This window comes from Heloderma suspectum, chromosome 1 (assembly GCF_057233095.1).
Source record: "Heloderma suspectum isolate Gila_16-S chromosome 1, 16-S_ref, whole genome shotgun sequence".
Lineage (NCBI taxonomy): Eukaryota > Metazoa > Chordata > Lepidosauria > Squamata > Helodermatidae > Heloderma > Heloderma suspectum.
Genome location: NC_139458.1, coordinates 361,858,964 through 361,879,939, shown reverse-complemented (window position 1 = coordinate 361,879,939; position 20,976 = coordinate 361,858,964). Strand labels below are relative to the sequence as shown.

Here is a 20,976-nt window from a genome sequence, read left to right as displayed (position 1 = left end):
ATCGCGAGACTTGGGGCAGAGAGTCCGGTTCGCTCCTCTTGGCGCAGTTGTTCCAGCGAGGCGGGGAAGGGGAAGGAAGGCGGGGCAGGCGAGCGGCGGAGGGGGGGCGTCGGGCGTCGGGCGAAGTTTGCCTCGTTGTGTCACCATGGCAACAGGGCTCCAAAGAAAACATTATTCGAGCGCTCTGCTCAAATAATGAAGCGGGGTCAGCCAGTGGCTGCAAGGAACTTTTTCATTAACAGTTTGAAGTATGCGAGCGACTCATACACTCTGACCACATTCTCAGGCTGGAGACTAGTCCGTGACTCTTGGGGAAAGGGAACCAAGCAGCTGGGAGAAGACAGCAATCTGTGACTATGGGCCAATATTTATTTAATCGTTTTTTATTCTACCTTTCCGGTAGAATAGCCCTTGAGGCAACTCACAAATCAGTTTAAAAATGAAAAAAATCAAATAAATCCTTAAAGGCAAACTAAAGCAACATTTTTAACAACATAGACTTGAACGGATTCTCTACTATGATTCATCTCCAGCATTGTCAATGACTATTCTGTCTTGCTGTATCTGTTCTCTGCCTTTTCAAGTATTCAGAAACCTGCATGGTACCAGAGATAAGTCTTTCCTTTGCTATCTTAACTTTGGAAAAAATGTGCACTGGAATCCACCACATTCGGTGTGCCCCTATGAAAGGAATCTTTTTCCTTGCACTGTGATATACACATTTACGTAGCTATAGGAATGCTCTTCCTTGATCACAGGTTACTGGGAGTCTCGAAGTCCAAGTTAAGCTTACATCATCTTGCCCAACAATAACTTCTTCTAGAGAGCAAAGTGCAACTTGCCTTCTACCTTCCGTAACAGCGCAATCCCACACAAACATGTATTCTCAGAAGTAACACTGAGTTCAATGGGGCTTACTCCCAGGTAAGTAGGTATAGGATTATGGCCTAACAGTATCAAAAACACTAGAGTTTTCTCACTGCTAAATTGGGAAGGAGGAAGTGTGGGTATTTGGGAGCAATGGAGAAGGAATGTGGTCTGTGACTAGAATACCAAGATCCCATGGGGCTCTGACTGCAGAAAGATACAGATCCCAGCATTGAACTTGTATCTACAAATAATTGCTTCACAAGAGCTGGGAGCAATACAATAGGGTTTTTAAGAAAAGACAGTTGAAAACACTGCTATCATAATTACAGGCAAGTTTCTCTGACCAGGCTACTTATGCTTCAGTCTGTGAACCATTTATTTCAGAGTAGCTCCACTGATTTTCATGGGATTACCCCAAACTGAGTAGTTTGACGACGCTAGTCGTACTGCAAGTTCCTCTTGTGGCAAAGTAAATATTTAAGGTAAGATACACTGACAACTGCAACAATGTCGCTGTCAAGGGCTCCTCGGCAGCCTCTTTCAGTCTAATCCAGTAGCCAAGTCCAGACACAGACAGAGGGATTCTTTTCAAAGCTTTATTCCTTTTTTGCAACTTAACAACTCTACTATCAGCGACTAGCTATGAGCAGCAGAGTACCTATGCCCTAAGTTGGAACAGTTGGTCCCCGTTGGAAGGAGAATCACTGGCAGACCCTGAACATATGGGCTAGGGAGGCGTAGGGATGTCAGAGAATTTCTCCACGAATCTCCGGGAGGCCGAATGCCAACGCATTCAGCCCCCCGAAATTGGTGGAGAAATTCTCCGGCCCCCCCTGAGATGGGACTTACCTCGTGCGAATGTCCCTCGCGGTGGCGGGTCCTGGCGGCGGTTCGGCGGCGGCCGGTCTTCTGACCGGCTGCCGCCGCCGCCATTTCCAAGTAAAAAAAAACAAAAACGTGATAGGCTACGTAAAGATTTATGTAGCCTATCACGGCTAGATTTTCCAAAACCACCATGATAGGCTACGTAAATCTTTACGTAGCCTATCACGGCTGACTTTGAAAAAAAAAAACGCGTACGCAATTGGCGGCACCCATGGGCGCCGCCATTTGCGTTCCTTATTTTGGCACAGGTAGTCTACGTAAAGATTTACGTAGTAGATTTACGGGTAGATTTACAGGTAGTCTACGTAAAGATTTATGGGTAAATAATATAGCGTTGCCCTTATTTTCGCCATAGTCTACATAAATCTTTACATAGACTACCCGTGTCAAAATAAGGAATGCAAATGGCGGTGCCCATGGGCACCGCCATTTGCGTACGCGCTTTTTCTTTCCCCCCCAAAGTCAGCCGTGATAGGCTATGTAAAGATTTACGTAGCCTATCACGGTGTTTTTGGAAAATCTAGCCGTGATAGGCTACGTAAATCTTTACATAGCCTATCACATTTTTTTTTTTTACTTTACTTTTTTCTTTTGCGGCCGGAGAGGTGGGGCGCTCCCCCCCGGCCAGAATTTCGGCAGGGAGGGACGGGGCGCCTCCCCACCCACCAAGAATTTCAGGGGGAGAAATAGAGCGCCTCCCCCCCCCAAAAAAAAGCTGCGGGACCAGGTAAGGGACTTTCGTCCATCCCTGGGAGAGTCCCTCCCCTTTTCCCTTGGATCCTCTGGGCGCAACCATTGTTCGCGCGCCAACCGGGCACTACGCCTCCTTTCCGCGCCCTCCATTTGGCGCTGCTCCCTGCGTCGGCGTCGCACATCCAGCAAGTCTTCTTCCCGCGCTCTCTCACTCCCGGGACCGCTATCTATGTCAGGAATGCCGGTGGGAGGAATCTCTGCCAGCTGTTGGCCCTGGGAAGGATGAGCGCGCTCCTCTCCCAGGAGCGGCTGCTCCACCTCAGAATCAGAACTACTCTGGGATTCTATGGGCTCAGTGTCCACCCTGACAGTCACAGTCTCTGGTGTTCTTCAAGTATTCTGAACCATTTTAGAGCAGCATATAGAAATATATCAAAAAGGGTTAGCGTGTGTTGCTGAATATCACTTAACTGGATGTAGATGGCATGTGACAGACAATGACTTGTCTGCATACATTCTAGAGCAGAGATCTCCAGCCTTTTCCGGTTGCTGAGCATACTTGGAATTTTGAGTGTGTCGTGGGTGCTCTCAGAGAGAGCTGCCATGGGATGGGGGGTGGGGACTTACCCATTACAAAAATGGCTGCCATGGTGGGCATGGCCAGCCACAAAACTGATTTTCCAGAAAGCAAGCTGGTGAGAATATAGAAAAAAAGTAATGTGCCTAAGAACGTAACTACAAGACAGAAATGGGGATCTGAGTTTCAAAACATATAACCACTCCTTTGAACCCAGTTTCCTACTCCAACACCCATTTCACGGAAGGCAAACTCATGAGGCTCAGAGACAAGTAACTTGGCCAAGAAACTGAGTACAAGGCCAGATGCCAAATCACATATTTGCCCCCACAAAGCACAACAAAATATCCATTTCACAGAAGGCAAATTGGTGATGCTCAGAGAAACATAAGCACAACAGACCACATACAAAAATCAGGCAAAACACACACACCAAAAACAAACCAACAAACTACCTAACACATACACAGCAGAGTCAAAACACACACCCCTTGCTCCCCAGGACACTCCCTACTACAGCCAGCATATATTTTTCTTTCTGGGTTGCTGGGCATGCTTCAGGACAAAGCACTGGGCCACAGCCAGAATGCCAGTCTCCCCTTTTTTTTTAATTCAACAAAATCTTAAATAAAAATCAGGAGGGAGAGGGAGCCTGATGGGCACCATGTTGGAAACCTCGGTTGTAGAGTAATTTTTACCGTTACAAAGCAAAGAGTGCCATTGCAACCCTGTCTGCCTGATGTTTGGTAGAAAGCTTTCATAACGGGATTTTGACTGACTGGCAATTTAGCAAGCTTGACCAGCTTCACTGGCCAAGTGATACAGGGTGGAAAATTTTCGAGGGCCTTATTTTTCTGCAGAAAATTTTCTGTTTCATAAATTCATTAGTAAAAATGAATGAATGCAAATTGCAAATACAATATTAGGCAAGCTTGGCAGTTTCAAAGTTTTTCAAGGGATTATCCTTAGCAAGTATGTGAGAGAATGCATGTCTGTGTATACCTGTACGTCTCAGAATGAAATGGAACTAACAAATGACAGCAAAACTGAAGGTGCCCTAACAATCTTAGTGGAAGACAGCAGAATTCTGTTAAAATAGAGGAGTAGATTGTCAGCATATCATGCACAGTTCTTCGTATTGATAAAATTAAGTACCATGTCAACAGTTTTCGGTACCTTTGTGGGTTTCTTTAAAATAATTTAAACAATGTAAGGGAAGTACATGCTATTGTCTTTAAAAGTTTACAGATATTCTAATAAAAAATTCTACATAAGATAACAATTAAATCATGTTAAGTGTGCTTTAACTCAAATATTTAAAGTCAAATACTGGTGGTGCATTGGGTAAAAAAAAAATAATATTGGGTACTTTTCTTTTTTTTAGCTTTGTTTACTAAATGCAAGTAAAACAAACATGCTGAATTAGATCTCTCTAGGGCAGGGCTGGGTTACTTGTGGCCATCCAGATGTTTTGGCCTGCAGCTCCCATCAGCTCTAGCCAGCAAAACCAGTGGTAAGGGATGATGGCAGTTGTAAGCCAGAACTTCTGGAGATACAAACTGAAAATTTTCCTGTGCAGATGAACCTAATTTGCATTGGAAAATTTTCTGGAAAACCAATATCACTGGTGCTATCACAGCTGAGCAAATATACTATAGAAGTGCTTCTTCACTTTCAGTGAATTGGGATATTGCAAACAGAATGCTATGAGAACCAAACGGCTGCCTAAAGATTTGCCAGGCTTCCTTCTTGAGTATGCATACTAGATATTCAAGCTGCTTTTTTATTTATATACTAGAGAATGATTTTGCATGGGTTGGAACAGTTCAGGAATGAGGAACTTTTAGCCCAAGGGCCCAATTCAGTTTAGGACAAGCTCTTGGCGGGTGCATTTCAGTGGTGTGCAGGGCTGAAGGGAAAAGGTGTGAGGCCAAAGTTACAAACAATATCAGCATATTGTAGTTTATGCTCTTATTTTCCGTAATTAAGCCTTAGGAGAGGCATTTCAGGCCTTTAGAACAGGGGAAGACTGCACGAAAGCCAGGGTACTACCGAACTATTAGTGATTGGGGGAAAAGGGGTGAGGGCAGGGAAGGAGGCATGGCCAATCTGGGGAACCCTGGAGGGCTAGGTTGGGCCCCGGGCCTGAGGGTCCCCATCCCTATCTTAGGTTGATACAGCAGAGCCTTCAAGCACACTTATGCAGCTGTCAGAGTTGGACACATTGCACCCATCCCATCTGAGCGAAGCCACACTCGCTGGCGCCCCTATGCACGGCTCCTGCCACAGTGCACCACTATATCCTCCTGAGAGGATATTTCATTTCATTTCATTCTCCTGAGAGGGGCTGCCCCATAGCAGGAGGGAGTGGGCAACTGTATAACTCTTGTCGCTCTAACTCCCTGTGGCTTCAGATGTCTCGACTACAAAGCTATGGGCTGGTTATAGAATTTTGGATTCGGTGATACAGAAGAAACAAAACCAAAACCCAGAAGCAGAGGTGGGAAAACATGAGAGGAATATAATGGAAGACACCATCATCTGGACCTGTTGTAAAATTCCATGTTTGAGGCAGGGTGGTTGCACAGTCAAACCCTCATCTGGAAACACTCAAACAGTACTTCTGAATGCGGTGGGATAGCAGGGAATCCAATACTGAATGTAGCTGGAGGGCAGGATCACATTGTAAGCTGCCCAGAGAACATTGTTATTGGGTGGGATATAAATGGGATAAATATGTAATATATGCCAGGAGGTGGTCCTGCAGATACATTGATCCCAAACCATTCAGGGTTTTGTAGGCAAGAAGTAGGACTTTGAATGCTAGTATTATTCCCAAGTAGATCTGCTTAGGGTTGTAGGTAGGGATGTACGAAAGTCACTTATCTTTTCCAAGGGTGACCTTCGCGGTGGCAGGGAGGCACTCTGTCCCTCCCCCTGAAATTCTCCCCGGCTGGCTCTGCTCCGCAGCGACTCCACGGAGCCACTGGCCGGGGCCGCCTGCAGCCAGCCGCTGGGCTGCACAGGGACACAAATGGCGGCCGCCGTAGCCGCCGCCATTTGCATCCCTGTATTTTGCCGTGATAGGCTATGTATATATTTACGTAGCCTATCATGGCAAAAAAAAAGGGTACATAAATGGCAATGGCTATGGCGGCCGCCATTTGCGTTCCCTTTTTTTTTTGCCGTGATAGGCTACGTAAATATTTACGTAGCCCATCATGGCAAAAAAAAAAAGGGAATGCAAATGGTGGCGGCTACGGTGGCCTCCATTTGCGTTCCCTTTTTTTGCCGTGATAGGCTACATAAATATTTACGTAGCCTATCATGGCCTCCGCAGGGATGCAAATGGTGTCCCTGCGTTAACCGTGATAGGCTACATATTTACGTAGCCTATCACGGCCATAATGAAGAAGCGAATGGTGGCCACAGACGCAGCCGCCATTCACAAAGCAGCGCAAATGGCACCAAGTGTCCTGTTTCGCGTGCCTTTCGCAGGGTGGGGGGGCGGGGGGTTTTGTTCCACCACAGATTTCAGGGGGCCGAATGCACTGGCATTCAGCCTCACCAAGATCCGTGGCGGAATTCTCTGACATCCCTAGTTGTAGGGCACAACATTTTAATGTCTTAGCAGAGGCAACTGCAAATACGTTAGCACTGCTAGACATTACCGGATTAAAAATGAGGTCTTTCCACGTCTAAAAAAATATGTATTCTTGGAAGACTGTAATCCGCATGTTGTTCCTATTTGATGATATATAAAATGGTCACAATATTAGACTTGGATGCTCTTTCTCTGGCATGTATGTTTTCTGTTAGAAAAGGATTTTTCCTTTCTTACTCCAGTTTTTGTAGATAATCAGATTTGGAAAATTAATTTAGACATGGAAAACATAACATCTGGCTGTTTCATATTAGATTCACATGACTTCGTCCAACCCTGTGTACTCAATTACTATAGGCATCTAAGTCAAACTGAAATCAATAGCACTTGTGCACAAGTCCTAAACATAGCTGTCCTGAGCCAGCCAATGCAATCTATATGCAGAAACAGGTTTTGCATGTATGAATCTGCTACAAATAGTAAAACCAACTGCTTATATGCGACAGCCGGCATCTCCAGCAATCTAATTATACACAGGTAATCTAATGGGTTATTACATAGTGGTTCAGGTCCCCAGACGGCAGCCTGTATGAAACTTGGCACTATTTATCCATTATTAACTTGGAAGTTTATGCATAGCTTTCTCCTGCCTCCTATGGTTCTCTGGCTCAGGGTCATTGCATAAAAGTACAGAGTTCAGTGGGACTTGATTCATATGGCCTAATTGAATCAATTAGAGACCCTAATACTTACCTAGCATTGCCATGTTGCAACCTGGAACAGAAGTGTTTACCTTTATTTATCTTAGGTGAGAAACAAGGTAGCCCCAGCTGCCCCCCTACCCAGTTGTTTTGTATGATTTCCACATTGCCTTTCTGGAGGTGGAGGATGAAGATAGAGAAAAGAAATAGACAGGAGCAGTACTTGTCTTTCGCTTGGTCCATGAATCTAAAAGTACATTTGTTTTCTAGATTGCAACTGTGCAATTCCAAGTTGCAACTGCGCTTCTCCCCACTTGGGAAAGTCGGGACAAGTGTAACGATATTAAAGACAACAAAAGCCTTTAATGTATCCAATCACAGTACACAATAGCCACACATATTTCTATGTCTTTGGCACAAAACCTGGGCAAATTTACCAGTTAGATCTCTTTATTTTCAGTATTTTATGCTAAACATCCAGCCTGGATAAGCATACATGACTCATAAGTTTGCCACCTACATTTTCAACATTAGCTGGTTCAAGCAAATATATGTTTCACTTGTTCATGAATACTGGCAAGGATTATGGAACAGATCCATCAGAAACACCATGGTGGACTTAGCCAAGGGGTTCTTCCAAGCACCACGCAAGTACAAAGTCATCACTATTTAATGGAAAACTGAATTTATACAATACTGGAATAAGAAATATGGGTTGGGAAATAATTCTAGCAATGTGTTTCCAATATCATAGGACCATGTTTGACTAATGTAATAACATATGAGCTCCAACATACCATAAATTTACACATATATGGTAAAAAAAACAAAAATGCTTTGAGAATAAAAGTTGATGAACTTCATGGATTTGAAGGATTATGACCTGCTTTTTGTGCAACTTGCAAAATAATTGCTTTGAGAATATTTTGAGAAAACTGTAAGACAGTTGTGGCCAATATTTCTGGAAAGTCAAACTTAAAAGTATGAGAAAATGCTACCCTGGTGCACACTACACTACATGTACAGCTCCTCATGCCTTGGGTTGCCTGTAGCAGTCTAGAACTTTTGCCTACCTCTCTATTTAGCTGAGGAGCAGGCAGCAAGAGTGTTAGCCCGTATCTATAGTATTACCAAGCCCCCAAGTCCTCCTTTTTTGTCCAGATATACTGCTATGCCACTTTAGGCACACCTGCAATTGCGTTCTAGGACAGCCTTTCTAACCTGGGATGTTTGGGACTACGGCTCCTCACCATTTGCCAAGTTGGTTGGGGATGATGGGAGTTGGACTCCAAAACAGCTGGAGGGCATGTGGTTGGGGAAGACTGTTCAAGGAGGACTGCCCTAAATTCCCCTTAGGAAGAAGTAATTAACAGCAACATCATGTTTTCATGGAATTTTTTTATTATTATTATTTTTAAAAGGCCAGGCAGCGCCCACAGGACTCAAACTACTAACACTGAAAGTGCAAATGAAGGAACTGCTGGGCTCATAAAAATATATGTATATATATTTTTTCCCAATCCTTCTTGAAGGTATCTCTTTTCTTTATTCCTCTGTGCATTCTTAGCTTCTGTGTCAACTTTTCATTTATTGCTTTATCCCAGATTTTCTTTTTCCACAAAGATATTGTCAACCTCTGGGCTGCCTTCCAGTTACTTGCAATTAATTGCTTCTCAGCTGTCAACAAGAAACCAATTAACTTTTTTCTTTAATCTCTCTATTTTCTTTTACAAACATATTCAATAAAGCTAATTCTGGTGTTTTACAAATCTCTTGATCAATGATTCTTTCTATTCCTTGAAATATTTTGTCCCAGAATTTTCTAACCCTCCTACATTCCCACCACATATGTATTTGAGTCCCATTAATTCCACATCCTCTCCAACACAAAGGTGATAGATTCTTATTTATTTTTGCTAACTTCACTGGTGTCAAATACCACTTCTGAACCAACTTTAATCCACCTTTTATTTTGGTGGAAATTGCTTGAAAGGGAAATCTATCTAAAAGTTGTTTCCAATCTTCTTCCTCTCAGTATCTCTTTCCCATATCTGCTTTATTGTTACATTCCACCTTATCTCCTGCTTTATCAGAATTTTATATATTTGGGTTATTGTACTTTTATCTCCTAACTGATAATTATCTACAAATTTTCCCCATTTTGTTAAATGTCTTGTACTCTGCCTTCTTCTCTTTCTAATTCTTATACATTTACTGATATGCATCCATACTAACCATGATATTCCCATACTTTGTACACAATTATTCCATATTTCTTGTGTTATAGGATTCTGCTGTTCATAAAAATTTCTCATTTGGGTCAATCTTATTTCTTTCAATTTATTTTTCCCCACTGCTTTCCCTTTTATATCAAAGCCTGGGTGCGCCCAAACTGGTATTAATGGAGAAACCCCAGGCATTAGTTTCTCTTTCCTGAAGTTCCATGCTTTTAATAATCCTTTTATTGTACTTCCATTATTTATTTGTTGTTTTATATAGTTTTTAATATGAAATATTTTGTAATTCCTCTTCCTCTAATCCCATCAATTCCCTTTCTATTTCTATCCAATTTACCCTCACCCCTTCCTTCATTACTGTTAACATATGTCTTAGTTGATGATCATAAGTTTTTAAATGTGGTATGCCCCATCGTCCTTCTTGCATGGATCTATATCTGAAAACCTTTTTTATGCTGTTTTGCCATGTTTTAAACCTTTTAAATGAGATTTCTTGTGGAAGCACATTAAAAAGATAGGTAAATTTTGATAGTACCATCATTTTTGTAGTCCTAATCTGATCAGAAAGTGTTAAATTTATCTTTTCCCATCTGGCTATGTCATTCTTTATTTCCTTCCATAGCTTCCCAAAATTGTTTCAACACATTGTGTCTTTTACGGACTTGAACTCCTAAATATCTAAATGCTTTTGTTACTAAGAGAATACCTGTCATTTTTGGAATTTCTATTTGTTCTTGTGGTCTTATATTCAGACACATCAAATCAGATGATTGACCTTTAGTCCCGCTACCTGTTGAAATTCTGTTAATTCTCTTATCAGTTCCTTTATTCCCTTTTCTGAATTGTTGTTGTTCAGTCGTTACGTCGTGTCCGACTCTTCGTGATCCCATGGACCATAGCACGCCAGGCCTTCCTGTCCTCCGCTCTCTCCCGGAGTATGCTCAAGTTCATGTTCATTACATCGGTGATGCTATCTAGCCATCTCATCCTCTGCCGTCCCCTTCTCCTTTTGCTTTCAATCTTTCCCAGCATCAGGGTCTTTTCCAGTGAGTCTTCTCTTTGCATTAGGTGGCCAAAATATTTGAGCTTCAGCTTCAGTATCTGTCCTTCCAATGAGCAGTCAGGGGTTGATTTTCTGAATTACTTAACATAAATAAAATGTCATCTGCATATAGGTTCAGTTTAAATTTGCTCTTGCCTATGAGTATCTCTTTAATATCCTTGTTACCCCTAATTCTGTCAGCCAGAAACTCAATTACCATTGTAAACAGAAGTGGTGAAAAGGGGCACCCCTGGAAAATTGTTTTTTTTTTTAAATCCTGCTTTCCATTCAAACAATGCATCCTAAACTGGCTCAGAGCAACATGACTGCACCTCCCCATCCCATTTTGCAGTAGATACTTTCTAGAAAGTGAGGTCATAGAGTTGATCTCTACGTGGAGTTTTCACCACTGGAACTAAAAGCCATGCTGCCTGATAACCAGAGGTGTGAGTCCTACACCAGCCTAAGTCCTGCATTTAAAATGGGGCTTTCTGCTTCCATTTCAAATACAGGATCACAATGGGCTCCTTTACACCAGGCTTTTATCCTGGTGTAAATGCCTGCCATTGAGGTTACTCCTTCATGGAAGTTTGCAGGCTCTTTACATGACTCGGTGATGTCCAAGGCATCTCCTGCACTAAATGCCTTTTGTTCCATTTTTAAATAGATGGCAGATACTGAGCTATCAAATTACCCCATTGTGTTCTGCTTGAGTTCCCTCCATGAAAAGAGAAAGGTGGCAAGAAGAGGAGGGAGATCAATGAAAGATAATGGAAAACTCAGATATGGGGAGAAGGAGGGGGTAAAGGGAGCATGTGTAAAGGCAGTCAGTTGTGATCCTGCATTTAAAATGGAAGCAGAAAGCCCCGTTTTAAATGCAGGATTTTAGACTGGCGTAGAAATGACAGACTCCCTTTTTCACGTGCTTCCTTTTCTCCCACCCCCTTCCTCCTCCCCGTATCTGATGAGTCTTCCATTATCTTTCATTGATCTCGCTCCTCTACTTGCTGCTTTTATTCTTCTCACAGAGGAAACTGAAGCAGAACACAATGGGATAATTTGATAGCTCATTATCTGCGATCTATTTAAAAACGGAACAGGCATTTAGTGCAGGAGACGCCTTGACTGATCACTGCGTCATGTAAAGAGCCCGCAAACTTCCGTGAAAGAGCAATCTCAATCGCAGGATAAAAGCTCAGTGTGAAGGAGCCCCTAGCTCTTATTGTGTAACACTGAGTAAAATACACTTTACACACGCTCAGAGACACTGTTATTTCACATTGCAAGACTTAGCCCATTCTGAACCAACCCTCCCAAGGCCCCCTCCGTTGCCAAACACACTTCTTTTAACCCATAGTTCCTTCTAAATAAATCTTTCCTCAAAGACCCCCTTGAGAAATAAGCAGCAACCTTTCAAACTACCATCCCACTTGAAGGAACAATTAAAAACAATGAGTCTCCAGGAGAGTTGTCGTATTGTGGAGGCTACCGTTTAAATATCAGTTGCTCTTTGTATATACAACCCAGTCCGAGCTCATTCAATTGTTCTCACGAACGTTGCCACCCTTTTCTTGATAAAGGCACAAATCGGTGTCCGCAGCACCTACACGGCAGCCAGAAATTCAACAGACAGAGCACAGCTCTCCCGCACAGACAGAGATGAGATGTCGGACTCGAGCCCACTCACTGGATTTCTGCCTGACACGCAGGTGCTGAAGCTACAGAAGCCTGGCGGGGGTGGGGAGACAGCGACCTAATCCCCGTTTCACGTGGAAGCGTGTAGCTCGTTCCGGCGCTTCAGAGACACCCCTGGAAGCAGGTCAGAACGAAGCGAGAGAGAGGGCTGGAATTGGCCTCCTAGACTTGCCGTAGGCGTCGTTGCTGCCTAGGAAACCGGGTAGCCTTTGTATTCGACTACTCAGCGGGGAAGAATTGGAACCATCTCCTTCTTCGCCCCCCTCATTTTTGCGGGAAGTCGGCCTGTCACCAGCCTACAGCAGCCGCGAATGGTAAGGACGGACAGACAAACGACGGCTCGCCCGTTGTTTACCGGGGTGGGGGGAGGGCAGGCTCGGCCTACATCCTGCGTGGACTGGCCGCTTCTCCATTGAACGCCTGCTCCTCTGAGACAGAACGAAGCAAGTCCCGCCTCCTTACCCGCCAATCAGCTTGAAAAAGCGTTCCCTCGCGCTGTACGGCGGCTGACGTCAGGAGCCCTGCTGAAGGCCGCGCCCCTCCTTTTATCGCCGTCTTTTGTAGAATAATGCGGCGTCGCCTGATTGGTCAATCGGGGATCCTCGTGTCAGAGGCTCCGAATGCTCAGTGTTTCTCTTTCTCTCAGGCACTCGCAGCGGTCCCTTCAGCCCCCGTTGTTCACTTCGAAGAAGGGGCTGCGGAGAAGGGACCGCCAACAGCCGCGTCCTTCAGTCATGTCTCTTTCTCACCCAGGGCAGCAGTGAGCCGCTGAGCATCCCCGAACCTAGTTTGAAAAGGCAGGGTTCCCAGTTCTTTGCTTTAGCCTTTTCGGTTCCCGTTGCCCGCAATATTTCAGAAGGAAGTAGCTCTGTAATTCACTCAGGCCACGGCCATTCAGCCCCTTTTGGGGGGTTGACGAGGAACCGTTGTAACATCTCGCGAATATATCATGCGGAAACTCAGCCTCCTCTCTCTGCCCGCCAGCTAGAGGGCCCCCACCCCCGCAAATGAAAAGTGGTAAATGGATAATTTAACAGTTCCAAAATGTAAAGGCAAAGTAGACGAAGGTGCGATCCTATGCAAGTTCAGACAAAAAAAATCTTCATGACCCCATGGACAATTGCACCCTGAATCACAGAATGGTCATGGGAGCAGTGCTTGCTATGTGAAGCCGCTTAAGAACATAAGAGCTATGCTGGATCAGAGCAAGGGCCCATCTAGTGCAACATTGTGTTTACACCGTGGCCAACCAGCTGTTGACCAGGAAACCACAGGCAAGAAATGAGTGCAACAGCGCCCTCCTACCCATATTCCCCAGCAACTGGTGTACATAGGCTCATTGCCTCTGGTACTGGACGTGGCACATAGCCATCAAAACTAGCAGCCATTGATAACCTTTTCCTCCAGGAATTTGTCCAGCCCCCTTTTAAAGCCATCCAAATTGGTGGCCTTCACCACATGCCGTGGAAGCGAATTCCATAGTTTAGCTATGAGCTGTGTGAAGAACTTCCTTTTATCTGACCTAAATCTCCCACCAATCAGCATCATAGGATGACCCTGGGTTCTAGTATTTTGAGAGAGGGAGAAAAATGTCCCCCTCTCCACATTCACATTCGCACCATGAATAATTCTGTAGATTTCTATCATGTTTCCCCTTACCCTCCTTTTTTCCAAGCCAAACAACCCCCAGCTGTTGTAACCTCCTCTCATAGGGGATATGCTCCAGCACCTTGATATTTTTAGTTGCCTCTTCTGCACTTTTTCCAGCTTTACAATATCTTTTTTTAGGTGTGTTGACCAGAACTCGATACAGTATTCCAAGTGTGGCTGCACCATATAGAGGCAGTATGATATTGGCAGTTTTATTCTCAATTCTTTTTCTAATTATGCCTAACATGGAGTTTGCCTTTTTTACAGCAGCCACACACTGGGTCAACATCTTCATCAACCACAAACTCCAAGATCTCTTTCCTGGTCAGTCACCGCTAGCTCAGATCCTATCAGGCTATACTTGAAGTTGGGATTGTTTACCCCAACATGCATCACTTTACACTTGCTTACATTGAACCGCATTTGCTATTTAGATGCCCATTCTCCCAGTTTGGAGAGATCCTTTTGGAGCTCTTCACAATACGTTTTTGTTTTAACCACCCTAAATAATGTGGTGTCATCGGCAAACTTGGCCACTTCACTGCTCACTCCTAATTCCAGATCATTTATGAACAGGTTGAAAAGCATTGATCCTAATACAGATCCCTGTGGGACCCCACTATTTACTTCCCTCCATTGGGAGAATTTACCATTCCTACTCTCTGCATTCTGTTCTTTAACGAGTTACTTGTTCCATAAGAGGCCCTGTCCTCCGATTCCATGACTGTTAAGTTTGCTCAGAAGTCTTTGGTGAAGGACTTTGTCAAAAGCCTTTTTGAAGTCCAAGTAAACTTTGTCTACCGGATCACCCCTGTCTACATGTTTATTGACACTCTCAAAGAATTCTAAAAGGTTAGTGAGACAGGACTTACCTTTGCGGAAGCCATGTTGATACTTTTTCAGCAGGGCTTGTCCTTCTATGTGCTTACTAATTTTGTCTTTAATAATGCCTTCAACCAGTTTACCCGGAACAGACATTAAGCTAGCTAGCCTGTAATTTCCCAGATCCTCCCTGGATCCCTTTTTGAAAATTGGTGTTATGTTGGCCATCTTCCAATCCTCTGGTATAGAGGCTGATCTTAGGGACGTGCTGCATATTTTGGTTAGAAGATTAGCAATTTCATATTTGAGTTCTTTGAGAACTCTAGGATGGATACCATCTGGGCTTCGTGATTTATTTGGTTTCAATTTATCAATAAGGTTGAGAACTTCATCTTTTGTCACCACTATTTGCCTCAGTTCCTCAGACTCCCTTCCTGAAAACATCCGTTCCAGCACAGGTATCTGTCCTATATCTTCTGCAGTGAAGACAGATGAAAAGAATTCATTCAGCTTCTCTGCAACCTCCTTGTCCTCCTTCAGTACTCCTTTAACTCCATTGTCATCCAATGGTCCAACTGCCTCCCTAGCTGGTTTCCTGCTTCTGATATATTTAAAGAATTCTTTATTGTTGGCCTTGATATTGTTGGCGATATGCTCTTCAATGCTTTTTTGCATCTCTTATTGTCTGCTTGCATCGTCTTTGTGAAAGCTTGTGCTGAGTTTTGTTTTCCTCACTTGGGCAAGACTTCCATTTTCTGAAGGAAGCTCTCTTTTCTCTAGTAGCTCCCTTAACACTGCTTGTTTACCATGCCGACGACCTCTTGGACTTGGTGCTACCTTTCCTAACCTGTGGTATACATTTTAGCTGGGCTTCTATTATTGTGGTTTTGAGTAATCTCCAAGCATTTTCAAGGGATTTAATCCTCTTGACTCCCCATTTTAACTTCCTTTTCACCAGTTCCCTCATTTTAGAGAAGTTTCTCTTTTGAAGTCAAATGTGACTGTGTTGGACCTGGGCAATTTTCCACTTAAATATATATTAAATCTGATAGCACTGTGATCACAGTTTCCAATTGGTTCAACAACATTTACATCTTGTACTAGGTCCTGGGTGACATCATTTAGGATTAAGTCCAAGGTCGCCTTCCCTCTGGTCGGTTCTGTGATCAACTATTCTAAGTCACAGTCATTTAGGGCATTGAAAAATTTAACCTCTTTGTCATGACTGTAACATGCATTTGTCCAGTCAATCTGGGGGTAATTGAAGTTGCCCATTATTGCAACACTTAATTGTTTGGAGGCCTCCCTGATTTTGTTTTCCATCTCAAGGTCACTCTGAGCATTCTGGTCTGGGGGGCAATAGTACGTTCCTAGCACTAAATTAGTTTTGAAGCCTGGTATTGTCACCCACAGCGCTTCTGTGGAAGAGCCTACCCCTTTTAAGTGTTCTAGTCCACTCAACACTATGTCCTCTTTGACGTACAGGGCAACACCTCCCCCAGTACGCCCTTCCCTGTCCTTTCTGTAGAGTTTATATCCAGAGATGACCGAATTCCACTGGTTCTCTCCATTCCACCAGGTTTCTGTAATGCCCACTATACCCAGATTTTCCTTTTAAACCAAGCACTCCACCTCTCCCATTTTGGCCCGACGGCTTCTAGCATTTGCACAGAAACACCTATACACGGTCCCCCCCCCCCCGATGCCTCTGGTGTGTGCATCTTTGGAACATTGGCCCCTTTGATTGGCAATTATATTTTCCATGTACTCTTGGCCAATTTCCTCCCCTTCTACATTTGGGCAATCAGAAACATTTTCATCTTCATCCCTTTGGGATGATTTAACCTGAACTGGATGCTTCCCAGATCCTGTTGGCTTTCCCCCAGGGTTTAGTTTAAAAGCTGCTCTGCCACTCTTTTTATGTTTAGTGCCAGCAGACTTGTTCCATTTTGGTTCAAGTGGAGCCCGTCCCTCTTGTACAGGCCCAGCTTGCCCCAAAATGTTCCCCAGTGAACATCTGAACTCCTCCTCCCGGCACCACTGTCTCATCCACACATTGAGACTCCTCAGCTTCGCCTGTCTAGCTGGCCCTGCACGTGGAAAAGGTAGCATTTCTAGGCTAGGGATGGCGGAGAATTTCTCCCCGAAACTTCGGGGGGCCGAGCGCCAACGTGTTCGGCCTCCCGAACAAGTTTCGGGGAGAAATCCTCCGCACCCCCCCGCACCCCCCCCCCCGGGACGGGACTTACCTTCCCTGAATGTCCCTCCCGGTGGCAGGTCCGGCTGGCAGTTCGTCGGGTGTTCGAGCGGGGCGGGAGCGGCAGCCGGTCTTTCGACCGGCTGCTGCCCCCGCCATTGCAATAAAAGAAAAAGAAAAAAAAAGTCCCCTGATAGGCTACGTGATGATTCACGTAGCCTATCACGGCTAGATTTGCAAAGTCAGCCGTGATAGGCTACGTCAATCGTCACGTAGCCTATCACGGGTGACTTAAAAAAAAAAAAAAAAGTGTGTACGGATAATGGCGGCCCCCAACTATTTGCTATTTGCGTTGCCCTTATTTTCGCCGTAGTCTACGTAAACATTTACGTAGACTACAGCAACCTAAATAAGGAACGCGAATGGCGGCTCCCTATGGGGGCCGCCATTCGCGTACGCGGTTTTGTTTTTTTTTTAAGTCACCTGTGATAGGCTACGTGACGATTGACGTAGCCTATCACGGCTGACTTTGCAGATCTAGCCATGATAGGCTACGTGAATCGTCACGTAGCCTATCAGGGGGCGTTTTTTTTTTTTTTTTAACTTTCGCGTTCGCGGCCGGGCGAGGCGGCAAGCCTCCTCCCCAGCCTGAATTTCGGCCGGGCGAGGCGGGAAGCCTCCCCCCCGGCCTGAATTTCGGCCGGGCGAGGCGGGAAGCCTCCCCCCCCGGCCTAAACTTCACGGGGGGAGCAGCGAAGCGCTCCCCCCCACCGCGAACAAGCTGCGAGAAAAGGTAAGTGACTTTCGTCCACCCCTAGTGATGACAAGTGGCTGTCAGTAGTGTGCTACCTAGCAGATATTTTTGAAAAAATAAACACACTTAATCTGCCCCTTCAAGATAGGTGATGTTTTAACAATGAGTGAGAAAGTAACTGCTTTTCGAAAGAAACTTGTGCTATGGAGAGAGCATTTTGAAAATGGATGTTCGGAAATGTTTCCGTCGGTATGTGACTTTGTTGCTGAAAGTGTGTCACCTATATAAACTCTTAGATCTGCACACTTAAAAAACTTGGAGAAGGAATTTTCTAACCTGTTTAAAAATCTTCCAAATGGAGTTTCACTCAGTTTTGAACACGCTTGTTACAAATATAAAAATGCAGCACGTTCCAAATTGTTTGCAAGAACTTCTGATTGACATTAAGGAAGATGGAAGTTTACTAGCTGAATTTCAACAAAAACCTTTGCATAATTGGTGGATAGGATTGCAAAAATGAGTATCATAATTAAGTAAGCGCAGCCAAAGATGCACTTCTTCCATTTGGATCTACGTATCTTTGTGAGGTGTCTTTTTCAGCTATGACAGCCTTTAAAACCAAGTATCGAAATAAACTAGGGATGTCAGAGAATTTTGCCACGAATCTCGGGAAGGCTGAATGCCAGCACATTCGGCCCCCCGAAATTGCAGGCGAAACGGTGTGCCCCCATCCCGGGACAGGACTTACCTTGGGTGAATCCTCCTGGCGGTGGTGGCTCCGGCGGCGGTTTGGTGGCGGTGGCTGCGGCAGCCGGTCTTCTGACGGGCTGCCGCCGCCGCCATTTCCAGTAAAACAACAACAACAACAACAAAAGTGATAGGCTACGTAAAGATTTACATAGCCTATCTCGACTACATTTGTAAAAAATACCGTGATAGGCTACGTAAATGTTTACGTAGCCTATCACGGCTGAGTAAAAACAAAAAACAAAAACCCGTGCGTACGCAAATGGCGGCGCCCATGGGCACTGCCATTAGCGTTCTTTATTTTGGCACGTCTAGTCTACGTAAACATTTACATCTACGCTATTTGCGTTCCCCTTATTTTCGCTGTAGTCTACATAAATGTTTACATAGACTAGACGTGCCGAAATAAGAAACGCAAATGGCAGCGCCCATGGGCGCCGCCATTTGCATACGCGCGGGTTTTTTTTTTAAAGTCACCCGTGATAGGCTACGTAAACATTTACGTAGCCTATCACGGCTGACTGCAGGGACGCAAATGGCGGCGGCTACGGCCGCTGCCATTTGCGGCCCAGCCGGCCAGGATTTGGGGGTGGAGGGACGGAGCGCCTCCCCCCCCGGCCAGAATTTCGGGGGGGAAGGACGGAGCGCCTCCCCCCCACCGCGAATCAAATTTCGTTACAGGTAAGTGACTTTCGTACATCCCTAAAATAAACTGAACTTAGAACCAGACCTTCAAATCGCTGTATCACAAAGTGTTAAAAGAAGATTTTCAAAAGTAATGAAGCATATTCAATCACACTGCTATCACTAAAAAATATTATTAATAATAATATTTTTAATGAGAACAAAAAGGTTTTTATATGATTAATAAGTAAAATAAGTTATTTTTAAAATATTGTTTATTTCATCTTTATCTCATCCTTTTTTAATTTTTATTTTTGTATATGTTTTATAATGTACACAATCTATTAGTACAATAGTACATGTCTATTATTTATAAATAAATAAACATATATCGGGGGGGTGCGTGCTCAAAAAAGTTTGGAGACCACTGCTGGGGTTAGGGCATGGAGGCCAAGGCCTGCCCCCTGAAGGAACCCAAGAAGGTTCTGCGGGCCAGATGCAGAACCTCTGTGGTCTGGATTAGATCTGTGGGCTGGGGGTTCCATCTCCCTGCCCTTGGGGATTCTCATGGAACCTTGGTTGGGAAAAAACAACTACTAGCTGAAGAGAGAAGGCAGCCCTCCCACATTCTGCTGCTGCTGTAGGTGCAAAAAATCCTACCCCCTCACAAGCCACCGTCTCCCACAGGCTCTTCTGTTCCCATTCATGCTTTTGCTTCAGGCTCACCAGTTACTCCAAGAACTAATGTTGCTCTGGCCTCCTAAAAGCAATTGGTACCCAAGTTAGTACTGCCATGAGCAAGCTTGCATTCTTTGTATTTGTGTGCGAGAATGCAGGATATTATTATTATTATTTGTTAAGTATCTACCACAGCAAAGCATTGTAAATAAATTTAAAACGGGCCCTGAATTCTTGTATGTGTATGGGGATTGTCACACGTCTGGCAATGCTGATACAAATCCTTTCTTGTCAGGTTTTGTTGTTGCAGATGAGGGAATGTACAGATATATAGGGGGCTTGAAACTGTCCAATCCTGTTTGCTTCTTAGAAGTTTAATCATCAGCAGTTCTCTTCACAGTTAATCAGCTTTGACAACAAAGCTCAGCTAGTCCATGCTTTGTTTTGAAATAAAAAGTTGGCAGAATCAGAATGCACAACTGAAATTTCAACTTTTATGTTAATCCAGTTCTCTATAATTGGATGACAATGGTCTTTCCACAAAGAAGAAAAAAAAGCAGTCGATGATGATGATGTGGCAATCCTAAACATCCCACCTTCAAAAATGGATAAAGTTTGACTCTCTTTGAGGCATCTCAGTACTTTAACCAGAACTGGTAAGAAGCATGTGTCTGACGTAAAGATTTACAGCCTGATCCTAACCATTTTTACTCATAACTATGTCCAAGTAAAATTCATTGAACTTGCTTGTGAATTAATATGGCAAGAATTGTGGTGTTCAGCGTTTAATGCGGTATGCACCAGTGGAAGTGCCCATTAGTTTGGTGGGGTGGATTTTGCTATCAGGGGATGCACTTCCCTCTCTTTCCTGCGAGAGTACATGCACGCATCGAGGAGGCCAGGTTACTCCAGGTGAAAGAGGCACCATTGTGCTATCCAGGAGGCAAGGCAGCTGCAGATGGAGACCTGTTGGTAGCCCTGTCATGATTCCGAACTGAGAAGAGGCAATGCATTTCTTGTCAGTGAATTTCTAGTATGTACACATACTCTGGAGCAGCCTTCCCCAACCTGGTGCCGTCCAGTTGATTTGGACTGCAACTTCCATCAGGCCTGACCATTGGCTTTGCTGGCTGGGGTTTGTGGGGGTTGAAATCCAAAACAATTTTTAGTAATTATGGGGTTTCTGGTGCTGTTACTTTC

At 44.3% G+C, this 20,976-nt stretch overlaps 1 protein-coding gene across 2 annotated transcripts in view; it reads left to right on the top strand.

Annotated features, from left to right (window-relative positions):
- Positions 1 to 12,477: 12,477 nt before the first annotated feature.
- WDR27 (WD repeat domain 27) overlaps positions 12,478 to 20,976 on the top strand; it is a 209,879-nt gene continuing 201,380 nt past the window's right edge. Inside the window, exons 1-2 of one of the 2 annotated variants that reach the window (XM_084832161.1) lie at positions 12,478 to 12,618; positions 20,285 to 20,432. The gene's annotated coding sequence lies outside the window, so the exon portion shown is untranslated. Of the gene's footprint in view, positions 12,619 to 12,970; positions 13,322 to 20,284; positions 20,433 to 20,976 lie in introns of those variants that run through there. The other variant, XM_084832154.1, reaches the window with a different exon arrangement.